Here is a 12,909-nt window from a genome sequence, read left to right on the forward strand (position 1 = left end):
GTTTGGACTTCTTTTTAGCTAATAAATACTTTAGAGCAGCGTGGTCTGAGTACACTACTACTTTAGCACCAAGTAAATAGGCTCGAAATTTATCCAGAGCAAAAACAATAGCCAGAAGCTCTTTCTCAGTAGTAGTGTGATGAGCGGATTATTTATACGCTTTTTGGCATTGTTTTTAGGTAGTTTTTAATATGTTTTAGTCACTTTTTATTATATTTTTATTAGGTTTTAAATAAAAATTACATTTCTGGACTTTACTATGAGTTTGTGTATTTTTCTGTGATTTCAGGTATTTTCTGGCTGAAATTGAGGGAGCTGAGCAAAAATCTGATTTAGGCTGAAAAAGGACTGTAGATGTTGTTGGATTCTGACCTCCCTACACTCAAAATGGATTTTCTAGAGCTACAGGAGTCTAATTGGCGCCCTCCCAATTTCGTTGGAAAGTAGACATCCAGGGCTTTCCATAAATATATAATAGTCTATACTTTGCTCAAGGATAGATGACGTAAAATGGCGTTCAACGCCAGTTCCATGTTGCAGTCTGGCGTTCAGTGCCAGAAACAGGTTACAAGTTGGAGTTCAACGCCAGAAATAGGTTAAAACCTGGCGTTCAACTCCAAAAACAGCCCAGGCACATGAGAAGCTTAAGTCTCAGCCCCAGCACACACCAAGTGGGCCCCAAAAGTGGATTTCTGCACCAACTATCTTAGTTTATTTATTTTCTGTAAACCTAGGTTACAAGTTTAGTATTTAAACAACTTTTAGAGATTTATTTTGTATCTCATGACATTTTTAGATCTGAATTTTATACTCTTTGACGGCATGAGTCTCTAAACCCCATTGTTGGGGGTGAGGAGCTCTGCAGCGTCCCGATGAATTAATGCAATTATCTCTGTTTTTTATTCAAACACGCTTGTTCCTATCTAAGATGTTCATTCGCGCTTCACTATGAAGAAAGTGATGATCCGTGACACTCATCACCTTCCTCAATCCATGAACGTGTGCCTGACAACCACCTCCGTTCTATATTAGATTGAATGAGTATCTCTTAGATTCCGTAATCAGAATCTTCGTGGTATAAGCTAGAATTGATGGCGGCGTTCATGAGAATCCGAAAAGTCTAAACCTTGTCTGTGGTATTCCGAGTAGGATTCAAGGATTGAATGGCTGTGACGAGCTTCAAACTCGCGATTGTTGGGCGTAGTGACAGACGCAAAAGAATCAATGGATTCTATTCTGACATGATCGAGAACCAACAGATGATTAGCCGTGCTGTGACAGAGCATTTGGACCATTTTCACTGAGAGGATGGAAAGTAGCCATTGACAACGGTGACACCCTACATACAGCTTTCCATGGAAGGAGCCTTGCGTGTGTGAAGAGGAGTACAAGAGAAAAGCTGAAATAAAAAGGACAAAGCATCTCCAAAACTCCAACATATTCTCCATTATTGAGTAACAAGTATTTTTTTAGGCCCTTTGACTTTTTACAATTAAAACTAAAAATTATTATTGATATTATATCCTGACTAAGAGTTACAAGATAACCATAGATTGCTTCAAACCAACAATCTACGTGGGATTCGACCCTTACTCACGTAAGGTATTACTTGGACGACCCAGTGCACTTGCTGGTTAGTGGTACGAGTTGAGAAAAGTGTGATTCACAATTCGTGCACCAAGTTTTTGGCGCTGTTGCCGGGTATTGTTCGAGTTTGGACAACTGACGATTTATTTTGTTGCTTAGATTAGGAAAAATTTTTTTCTTTTTGGTTTAGAGTCTTCTATTATTGTTTTTGGTTGAAATTTTTTTTAAATCCTTATTTTCTCTTTTTAAATTTTTCAAATATTTTATAAACTGATAATTGAGTTTTTCTGTTTGAGTTTAGTTTCATATTTTAAAGTTTGGTGTCAATTGCATGTTTTTATTTTTTTTCAAATTTACGAATTTGTGTTCATTGTTCTTTCTTAATCTTCAAGTTGTTCTTGTTTATTTTCCTTGTTTGATCTTTAGTTTCTCTTGTTTTGTGATTTTTCTTATTTTTCTTGTGCATTTTCAAATTATTAGTATCCACAAAAAAAATTTAATTAAAAAAAATCTTTATTTATTAAATATCTTATTAAAACACGTTAAATTTTTCTTATGTTCTTGGTAATTGGCTATCTTCTTTTTAAAAACTTTTTCAAAAATAATTTTTCTTTGAATAAATCTTGTGCCAAACTTTAAGTTTGGGGTTTTCTTGTTGATTTTTCTTTAGTTTTCGAAAATTTTATTTTGGTTTTCTAAAAAATTTAAGTTTGGTGTTCTATCTTCATGTTCTTGTTGTTCTTATGAGTCTTCAAAGTATTCTTGAGTCTTCCTTGTGTTTTGATCTTAAAATTTTTAAGTTTGGTGTTCCTTGGTGTTTCCCTCCAAAATTTTCGAAAATAAGGAGCATTAGATCTAAAAATTTTAAGTTTTGTGTCTTTTTATTGTTTTTCTCTTTCCTCATTGAATTCAAAAATATCTTTTTCCTTTATTTTAATTGATTTTTCGAATTTTCCCTTTAAAAATTCAGATTTTATTTTAAAATTTTTTATTTTATCTTATCTTAGTTTTAAAATTTCAAAATTCAAATCTTTTTTTCAAAAAAATAATATCTTTTTCAAAATCTTATCTTATCTTATTTCAAATTTCAAATTTCAACTTCCAAAATTCAAAATTCAAATTTCAAAATTCAAATTTCAAAATTTAAAATTTAAAATTTAATTTTCAAATTTCAATTTTCAAAACTTTTCAAAATTTTCTTTTTCAAATCCTTATCTTAATATTGTTGACTTTTTCGAAAATTCAAAATTCAATTTTCAAATTTCAATTTTCAAATTTCAAATTTAAAATTTAAATTTCAACACTTTTTAATTTAAATTCCTTATCTTCTCTTACCTAGCTTATCTTATCTTTTCTAATCTCAAATCTTAAAATCAAATCTTTTTCATATCTTTTCTTTTTTTTATTTTATTTTATTTTCTTACAAGTATCTTTAATTTTAAGACATATCTTTTTCAAAACTTCCTAACCAATTTCTCTCTCTTCATTTTTTTTCGAAAATCCTCACCCACATTTTTTTTCAAATCTTTTTAATTAATTTAGTTTTCAATTTTCTTTTATTTCTTTTTCTTCTAATTTTCGAAAATATAGTAAATTTGTCAGTTATTTTATTTTATTTTATTTAATTTTAATTTCGGTTTTCAAAAAAAAAAAATTTTTTGAAATCCGCATCATCTCCCTTTCTCCATCATGGACCTAAGTGGAAATGAACAGTCCAGAAGGACTCTAGGGTCATATGCTAACCCCACTACTGCTTCATATGGGAGCAGTATCTGTTTACCCTCCATTGGAGTCAGTAGCTTTGAGTTGAATCCTCATCTCATTATCATGGTGCAGCAAAGTTGCCAGTATTCCGGTCTTCCACAAGAAGAACCTACAAAGTTTTTGGCACAATTTTTACAAATTGCTGACACAGTACATGATAAGGAAGTAAATCAGGATGTCTACAGATTATTACTATTTCCATTTGCTGTAAAAGACCAAGCTAAGAGGTGGTTAAATAACCAACCTAAGGCTAGCATAAGGACATGGAAACAGCTGTCAGAAAAATTCCTGAATCAATACTTCCCTCCAAAATGGATGACACAGCTAAGGCTGGACATCCAAGGCTTTAAACAAGGAGATAATGAATCTCTTTATGATGCCTGGGATAGATACAGAGAGATGCTAAGAAAATGCCCCTCTGAAATATTTTCAGAATGGGTGCAGTTAGACATCTTCTATTATGGGCTTACAGAGAAAGCTCAAATTTCTCTATATCACTCAGCTGGTGGATCTATACACATGAGAAAGACAATTGAAGAGGCTCAAGAGCTTATTGATACAGTTTCCAGAAATTGGCATCTGTACCTAAGCAGTGAATCTTCCATGAAAGAAGAGGCTAAAACAGTAACTGCTGAACTCAGTCCTGCAGAACAAATTACTGAATTCAATCAGCAATTAGACTTTCTAACAAAACAGCTGGCCGAATTCAAGGAGATATTACAAGACACAAGAATGGCTAATATGAATATGGAAGTACAGTTGAAGCAAACAAAACAGCAGTTATCAAAACAAATAACAGAAGAGTGCCAAGCAGTTCAATTAAGAAGTGGGAAAATATTAAATACCTCACTTCAAAGTAGCAGAAAGCCAAGAAAAGAACAACCAACAGAGGATGAGCAAAATACTATCCAAAATCCCTCTTAGGATAGTAAGAGCCCAGAGAGGAATAACTCTGGCGTTCAAACGCCAGAAAAGGGTGCAAAGTTGGCATTAAACGCCCAACCCACGCACAGTTTTGGCGTTCAAACGCCAGAAACAGGCAAGGAGCTGGCATCAAACGCCCAATGGAAGCTCAGTTCTGGCGTTCAAACCCCAGAAACAGGTAGGAAGTTGGCGTCCAACGCCAGTCAAGCTTCCAACCCTGGCATTCAAATGCCAGTGAAGGATCAGACACACACAAGTGCTGATAACAACCCCTCTAAAAAGGCTTTCCCAACCACTTCTGTAGGAAATAAACCTGCAGCAACCAAGGTTGAGGAGTACAAAGTCAAGATACCTTATCCTCAAAAACTCCACCAAGAGGAGCAGGATAAGCAATTTGCTCGCTTTGCAAACTATCTCAGGACCCTTGAAATAAAGATTCCGTTTGCAGAGGCACTTGAGCAAATACCCCCTTATGCCAAGTTCATGAAAGATATCTTGAGTCATAAGAAGGATTGGAGAGAAACTGAAAGAGTTCTCCTCACTAAAGAATGCAGTGCAGTCATTCTAAAAAGCTTCCCAGAAAAGCTTAAAGATCCCGAGAGCTTTGTGATACCATGCATATTAGAGGGTAATTGCACCAAGACAGCTTTATGTGATCTTGGAGAAAGCATCAACCTAATCCCTGCATCCACTATCAGAAAGCTTGGCTTGACTGAAGAGATCAAACCAACCCGGATCTGTCTTCAACTTGTTGATGGCTCCATTAAATACCCATCAGGCATAATTGAGGACATGATTGTCAAGGTTGGGCCATTTGCCTTTCCTACTGACTTTGTAGTGCTGGAAATGGAGGAGCACAAGAGTGCAACTCTCATTCTAGGAAGACCATTCCTGGCAACTAGACGAACCCTCATTGACGTTCAAAAAGGGGAGATAACCCTGAGAGTTAATGAGGATGTGTTTAAGTTGAATGTTGTCAAAGCTATGCAACATCCAGACACATCAGACGACTGCCTGAGCATTGATATTATTGACTCCCTAGTCGAAGAGGTCAATATGACTGAGAGTCTCGAATCAGAGCTAGAGGACATTTTTAAAGATGTTCAGCCTGATCTGGAGGATTCAGAGGAATTGAAAAAGCCTCTGAAACTTCCTCAGGAAGAGGAAAAACCTCCTAAACCTGAGCTCAAACCATTACCACCATCCCTGAAATATGCATTTCTGGGAGAAGGTGACACTTTTCCGATGATCATAAGCTCTGCTTTAAATCCCCTGGAAGAGGAAGCACTACTTCAAGTGCTAAGGACATACAAGACAGCTCTTGGGTGGTCCATAAGTGTTGCACCATCCTCGGTGCATGCTAAGATGTGCAAGTGGACGGGCTGCTCCAACTGATGCTTTTCTTTAAGGATAGTGCAGATGGACTTGTTTGTCTCCCCTGTTAGAAGTTTCTCCATTTTTCCTTCTTCGGTGGCCAGCCTGAAAGAAGAGAAAAAGAACAGTATCCTAGAAAAAAAAGATAAGAAAACAAATAAAATATGGTTGGGTTAATGCCAAATAATGAGGGTCTCAATTACATGGAAGCTTCAACATGCAAGTGAGGAAACAGTATAAGCACATGGCATATCAATAGTGCAAAATTTGTAACAATGAGGGAGAGTGTGGGTAAAGAGAGATAATATAAATTCATGCTAATGCAAAAGTAATACAGGTATAAAAGATTGGCATTGAATTAAATAATATTACCTAACCAGAATAAAACAGGTCACTAAGCACCCAAAATAATTCAAGAGAAGATGCAACAGTTAAATAAGAAATTTCAACACCAATAGAAAAGTAATAAATTTAGAAAAGAAAGTAAAAATATGCACAAAATTAAAATACAATGAATGAAAGTATGCAAATAAATTAAGTAAAAATAGAATGAAGGTGAAAAAGAATGAGAAGTGAAAGAGATAAAGTAAGAAAGAAAAAAGAAAGAAGGAAAGATAGAAGAAAAATTAGGATTTGGGAAGGAAAAAGATAAGATATTTTTGGCAGAGTTGGATGAGCTGTGCGACGCGAGCGATGCGGACGCGTGGGGTACGCGTTCACGCGAGCAGCGCTTAAATGATTCGACGCGGACGCGTGACATGATCCGTGCGAGTGGCGCGAGGGCAGCCTCGCGCTCGCACAACTCTCTGTTCGAAACTCTTTTGACCAAAATATTGGGTGACGTGGTCGCGTGATTGACGCGATCGCGTGGATGGCCAAGATCGGAGGGCGACGCGGATGCGTGGGAGGCTCTTTTGCCACATGACGCGGTCGCGTGGGGTCAAATTATGCTAAAGGCGCGTCTCCAGCCACGCTCTCGCGTGACTTTCTGTTCGATTTCTTTTCTTCCCAATGCATTGGTGACGCGGACGCGTCAGAGACGCTGCCGCGTCGCGTGCGTGCTTTTTTTTTTTTAAATCTACAATATGCAGTATGCAGAATGTAAAATGCAGATGTGGATGGTATGAATAAATCCAGGTTCAATAAAAATAGAATAAAATAAAACAAAAAACAAACAAAACGAAATAAAATTAAAATTGAGAAAGGAACGATTATACCATGGTGGGTTGTCTCCCACCTAGCACTTTTAGTTAGAGTCCTTAAGTTGGACATTTGGTGAGCTCCCTGTTATGGTGGCTTATGCTTGTATTCATCCAGGAATCCCCACCAGTGTTTGTACTTCCAGAAACCTCCGGGATCCCAAACTAGGCGTAGAAAGCCTTCAAGTAAGTTAAAGTAAATGACAAGGCCCCAAGAATGTTGATTGCCAGAATAAATTTCCGGGTCCCAAATCTTGCTTTTGCGCCCGTCGTCTTGTTGAGCAATATTGTTCCATCTGGGTGGTTTAGCTTTAGAATTCTCATTGAAGAATCCAAATAGCTTCCTAGACCCATTCAATTGAGCTCTGCACCAACCTTTGCGTTTAAACTTAAAGCTTCCAACCATAATGAACCTTGCAGGATAATTCTTACCACTGACCATCTTCCTCTTACTCTTAATGTCACAAAGAGCTCTAAGTTGACCATCCGTCTCCAGTAGCCCATATTCAAGTGGAATTAGAAAACTAAGGGATATGAATTTTACCCACTTGAATGTTGTGAAGGATGATGGCAACTTAGGGGGAGGGGTCTCCAATAACTTTGGCAAGGTGATTCCAAGCTCCACTCCCTTGTGCTCTTTGACAACTTCCACCTCTTTGCAAGCTTCTTCAATTTCAACCTCTTCCTCTTGGTAGCTTTTTTCCAATTCAATCTCTTCTTCATTGCTTACCAAGGGAATGGGAGGCTGTGTTTCTTCTTTAATCTCCATCTCATGATCGACCTCGTCCAAGTCCTTAATCATGATATGCCTTGGAGGTTGTACACCCTCCTCAGCATCAATTTCAATCGCCTTGGAAGGAGGTTTTATAACCTGAATTTCCCATGGAGGTTCAGCATCTCCTAAGTCTGTAACCACTTCTTCATTTTCAATAATTACAGCTTCCTCCACTTGTTTCAGTACAAAGTCATGCTCCGTACTGTCCATTGGAGTTTCTAGTATCTCCTTTATGCTACGCTCTTTTATTGATTTTCCACATGTAGCCATGGGAGCATTTTGAGTGTCCGAGCCTTGGGAAGCTAATCGACTTATTGCTTGATTTAGTTGATATAGAGTTGCATGAAATCGATCCGCTGCTTCCTTGAGATGATCCCTTGATTCTTCCTTCACTAATTGTTCAACCACTCCTTTGACTTCAAGGGTTTTTACTACCTTCACCTTTAGGGCCTCCTCTAGCTCCTTATGAAGTATGGATTCGCGAAGATGATCCCTTCTCTCTTGTTCCATGTCAATAGCATCATTGAGATCATGTTGCTCTTGGATTGATGGATGTGAGTGCTCTTCCATGGATGGTGGTGATGGGATGGAGATATCATTCTGTGGTTGACAAGGAAGTGCACTAGAGCTTGAGGGTTGATTGTTGAAGGTATTTGGTGGTCCGATTTGGGCGAAGAGAGCTTGTATAGTAGAGTTTAGATTGGCAAGTGCTTTCTCCATGGAGGTTTGGGGTGGATAGGAGGGTTCATTTGTTGGGAAAAAGGGTTCGTGGTAGGAAGGTGGTTCATCTTGACAATGATAAGGAGATGGTGTATATGGAGGTGGTGGTTCTATGTATGGTTCATTTGGCTCATAAGGTGGTTGGTATGGTGGATACGGGTTAGGGTCATATGGAGGTGAATGGTGGAAAGGGGCTTGTGAGTATGGTGGTCCAAAGCTATTTTGAGGAGGTGGTTCATTGGCATATGATGGAGCTTGCTGGTAGCTACAAGGGGGTCCACCATATGATTGTAGGATGGTCGTTGTCCATGGTATCCTGGAAGGTGATGTTACGGAAAGGGTTGATCAGATCCTCGTGGCTCCTTCCATCTCTGATTGTTTTGACCTTGATGCATGTTCCTGTTATAATTTCCATTCCTTGCAACAACATTGGAACCAAACTCAAAGCGAGACGGGTGAGAACACATAGCAACTAATAAAAATTAAAAACAAAAATAAAAATAAATAAACAAGCAAAATAAAATATTTATAATAACCAATAATAAGGCACACGTTTGCAATTCCCTGGCAACGGCGCCATTTTGAAGAACTGAAGATTGATGGTTTAGAATTCAGAATAAATCCTCGTTGCAAGTATAGTTTCTAAACCAAGCAATCAACCTTTCTTACAAACGTTTTGGTTGTCACAAGTAACAAACCCCTAAATAAATTGATAACCGAAGTATTTAACCTCGGGTCGTCTTCTCAAGGAACTGCAGGGAAGTATGTTCTTATTATTGATTATGAGTTTGTAAATTAGGGTTTTGGAGTTTGGGCAATGGGCACAGGTATATTTATAAATTAAAGCAATAAAAATAAATAAGAAATTTTATTGTAATTAAATTAAAAACCTTGACCTGGATAAGATTAATCGGAAGTTCTATCCTTGTTGGATTTTTCTCAAGATCAATTGATAATTGAAAGTTGCTTCTACTTAGTAATCCTTTACCAAGTAAAGTAAAAGAAAGTCAAGTAAGTTGGAAGTCTACTTCTATTCACAAGTTCTAATCCTCTCCCTTGGGAAGGATTAGTGTTAGTGACTAGAGAGCCAGCCAACGATAAACCCAATTACAATTTAACTCTTGAGTAATTCAACTCAAGGGTCTCCGAATATTAATCAACTATAAAATCAAGTTAGGATCCAACATAGAACATTAATTAATAACAAACAATAGAAGAAGTGATAAATCTGAAATACCTCAATTATATTAAATAAAATATTCAAATCTTAACATGGAAAAGTTCATAAGCCAATTAGGCAACATAACTAATACAAGCATTAAAGTATCTGAAAATAAGAGATAAATATAAAGTAAAAGAAATATTGAACCTGATGAAGAGTTGAATCCTAAATCCTTTAAGAGGAATCCTAATCCTAAAATCTAAGAGAGAGGAGAGAACCTCTCTCTCTAAAAACTACATCTAAATTATGAAAAGTGAATTATGAAAAGCATGATTATGAATGGATGCATTCCCCCACTTTATAGCCTCTAATCTGTGTGTTCTGGGCTGAAAGTTAAAAATTGTTATAAGATATGCGTTGCAAGTATATTTCTTTACCAACCAGAAATCTGCTTATCAATTTAGAAGGGTGTCACAAAAATGAAAATAAAAATACTAGGAGTATGAATCCCAGGTCGTCTCCCAACGAGTTGCAGAAAGGTGTGCTATTTTATTAATCAGTTGTTTTCAAAATTGTTTGAGTTGAATAAACAGGAAATTAAATTAGAGAAATTAAATAATTTAAATAAAAGCCTTGACTGGGAGTAGATTAGTTGGAAGCCCTATTCTTATTGAAGTACTCTCAAGATTAATTGATAATTGAAGGTTGTTCTGTTTAGTTATCCCTTACTAGGTAAGGGAAAGTCAAACAAGTTGGAATGCTGTTTCTATTCACAAGTTCCAATCCGCTCAATTTAAAAGGACTAGTGTCAGTGACTAGAGATCATTCCAACAATAAACCCAATTACAATTTTTCTTTTAAGCATCCTAACTCAAGGGTTCCTTTCAATCAACTCCCCATCAAGTTAGGGAACTACTCACTCATTGTGAATGTAGAACTCATAACATAGGAAAGGGAATTAAAGACATGATAAATAAAACTCAAAGGAATCAATTAAAAATAAAAGTAATTCTTGTATTAATAAATTCTAAAATAATCCAATAGTAAAATTGAGTAAATTAAAGGACATCGAAGAGTAAATCCAAGTAAAGAAAACAAACTAGAATGACAAAGTCTTGATGAGGTAATAACTCTTCTCAATATCCCAATGCAAAAAGCAATAGAAATAAAATCCTAAGAACTATGAATGTGTAGAGAGAAAACCTAGAGGAGGAGTAGAACTAGATCTAAAAACTAAAATTCTGGATACAAATGGTTATGGAGAATTGATAATTAAAAGATAAATAAAACATAAAATAAAGATAGAGATACTTATGTAATTCTTCGGTTGGAATTTCAGATAAGCGTATGAAGATGCTTTGTTCCTCCTGAACCTCTGCTTTTCTATTGCCTTCTTCCAATCATTCATACTCCTTTCCATGGCAAGCTTTATGTTGGGCATCACCGTTGTCAATGGCTACTTCCCGTCCTCTCAGTGAAAACGTTCCAAATGCGCTGTCACCGTATGGCTAATCATCTGTCGGTTCTCGATCATGTCGGAATAGGATCCATTGATCCTTTTGCATCTATCACACGCCCAACAATCACGAGTTTGAAGCTCGTCACAGTCATCCCTTCCCAGATCCTACTCAGAATACCACAGACATGGTTTAGACGTTCCGGATCTCAGGAATGGCTGCCAATAATTCTAGCCTATACCACGAAGGTTCCAATCTTAGATTAGAAACCCAAGAGATACGCATTCAAGCAATTGCTAGTAGAACAGAGGTGGTTGTCAGGTATATGTTCATAGGTGAGAATGATGATGAGTGTCACGGATCATCACATTCATCAAGTTGAAGAACGAATGAATATCTTGGAGAAGAAATAGACTTGAGTTGAATAGAAAAACAATAGTACTTATATTAATTCATGAAGAACAGCAGAGCTCCACATCTTAATCTATGGTGTGTAGAAACTCCACCGTTGAAAATACAAAAGTGATAATGGTGTAAGCATAGCCGAATGGCCAGCCTCCAAGGTCTAGGGACTAAACGTCCAAAGCTTCTCTCTAATACAATAGCAAAAGGTCCTTTTTATAGAGAACTAATAGCCTAGGGTTTACAGAAATAAGTAATTAATGCAGAAATCTTCTTCCGGGTCCACTTGGTGTGTGCTTGGGCTGAGCATTGGAGCTTCCATGTGTAGAGACTTTTCTTGGAGTTAAACGCCAGCTTTTGTGCCAGTTTGGGCGTTTAACTCCAGCTTTTGTTCCAGTTTTGGAGTTAAACGGCAGATTTCTTGAGCTGACTTCGAATGCCTGTTTGGGCCATCAAATCTTGGGCAAAGTATAGACTATTATATATTTCTGGAAAGCCCAGGAAGTCTACCTTCCAACTCAATTGAGAGCGCGCCAATTGGGTTTCTGTAGCTCCAGAAAATTCACTTCGAGTGTAGGGAGGTCAGAATCCAACAGCATCTGCAGTCCTTTTTCAGCCTCTGAATCAGATTTTTGCTCAGGTCCCTCAATTTCAGCCAGAAAATATCTGAAATCACAGAAAAACACACAAACTCATAGTAAAGTCCAGAAGAGTGATTTTTATTTAAAAACTAATAAAAATATAATAAAAACTAATTAAAATATACTAAAAACATACTGAAAACAATGCCAAAAAGTGTATAAATTATCCGCTCATCAGTCGCGTGAGCCATGCAGCCGCATCACTTCTCGCTAGTCTTATCCTCAATCTCTTGTGTTCCTTCCATTTTTGCAAGCTTCCTTTCGAATCTCCAATTCATTCATGCCCTATAAAGCCTGAAACACTTAACACACAGATCACGGCATCGAATGGAATAAAGGAGAATTAAAATACATAATTAAAAGTCTCTAGGAAGCAAGTTTTTAATCATGTAATAATTTTAGGAAGGAAATATAAATGCATGCTAATCATATGAATAAGTGGGTAAAGATCATGATAAAACCACACAATTAAACACATTATAAACCATAAAATAGTGGTTTATCATGGCGTCCCAGTCAAATTGGTTTGTCTGGTGCTTGAGTGAGGCTTCTTGGAATGCGTCCAATTCTTTTGGAGCAGAAGGAATATCTAAGGCTTGTTGAATGGCCTCTTCAGTTATGGGGACTTGCTTCTGACGGACATAGACAGACTGCATGGTTGGCATGTGAAAATTGGAGTAGAATTTAACTATCCATGATAGATTAACCTGCCGTGGCTGTCTCCGTTGGAATTCCCAGTGTCTCTGCTCAATGCGGGGATCAACAATTTCAGTAATGCGGGTTGGGAGGATGAGAAGGAGCTTATTGTTATAGTTCCTTGCTGCCAGGATGGGGAACATCTGCTCACAATAGCAGTTAGTGAACTGCGCAGTTTCCTTTACTGGGAAAGCTTTTTCTTTTTCAT

Source organism: Arachis ipaensis, chromosome B10, assembly GCF_059453495.1.
Source record: "Arachis ipaensis isolate K30076 ecotype BB chromosome B10, ASM5945349v1, whole genome shotgun sequence".
NCBI classification, from domain to species: Eukaryota; Viridiplantae; Streptophyta; class Magnoliopsida; order Fabales; family Fabaceae; genus Arachis; species Arachis ipaensis.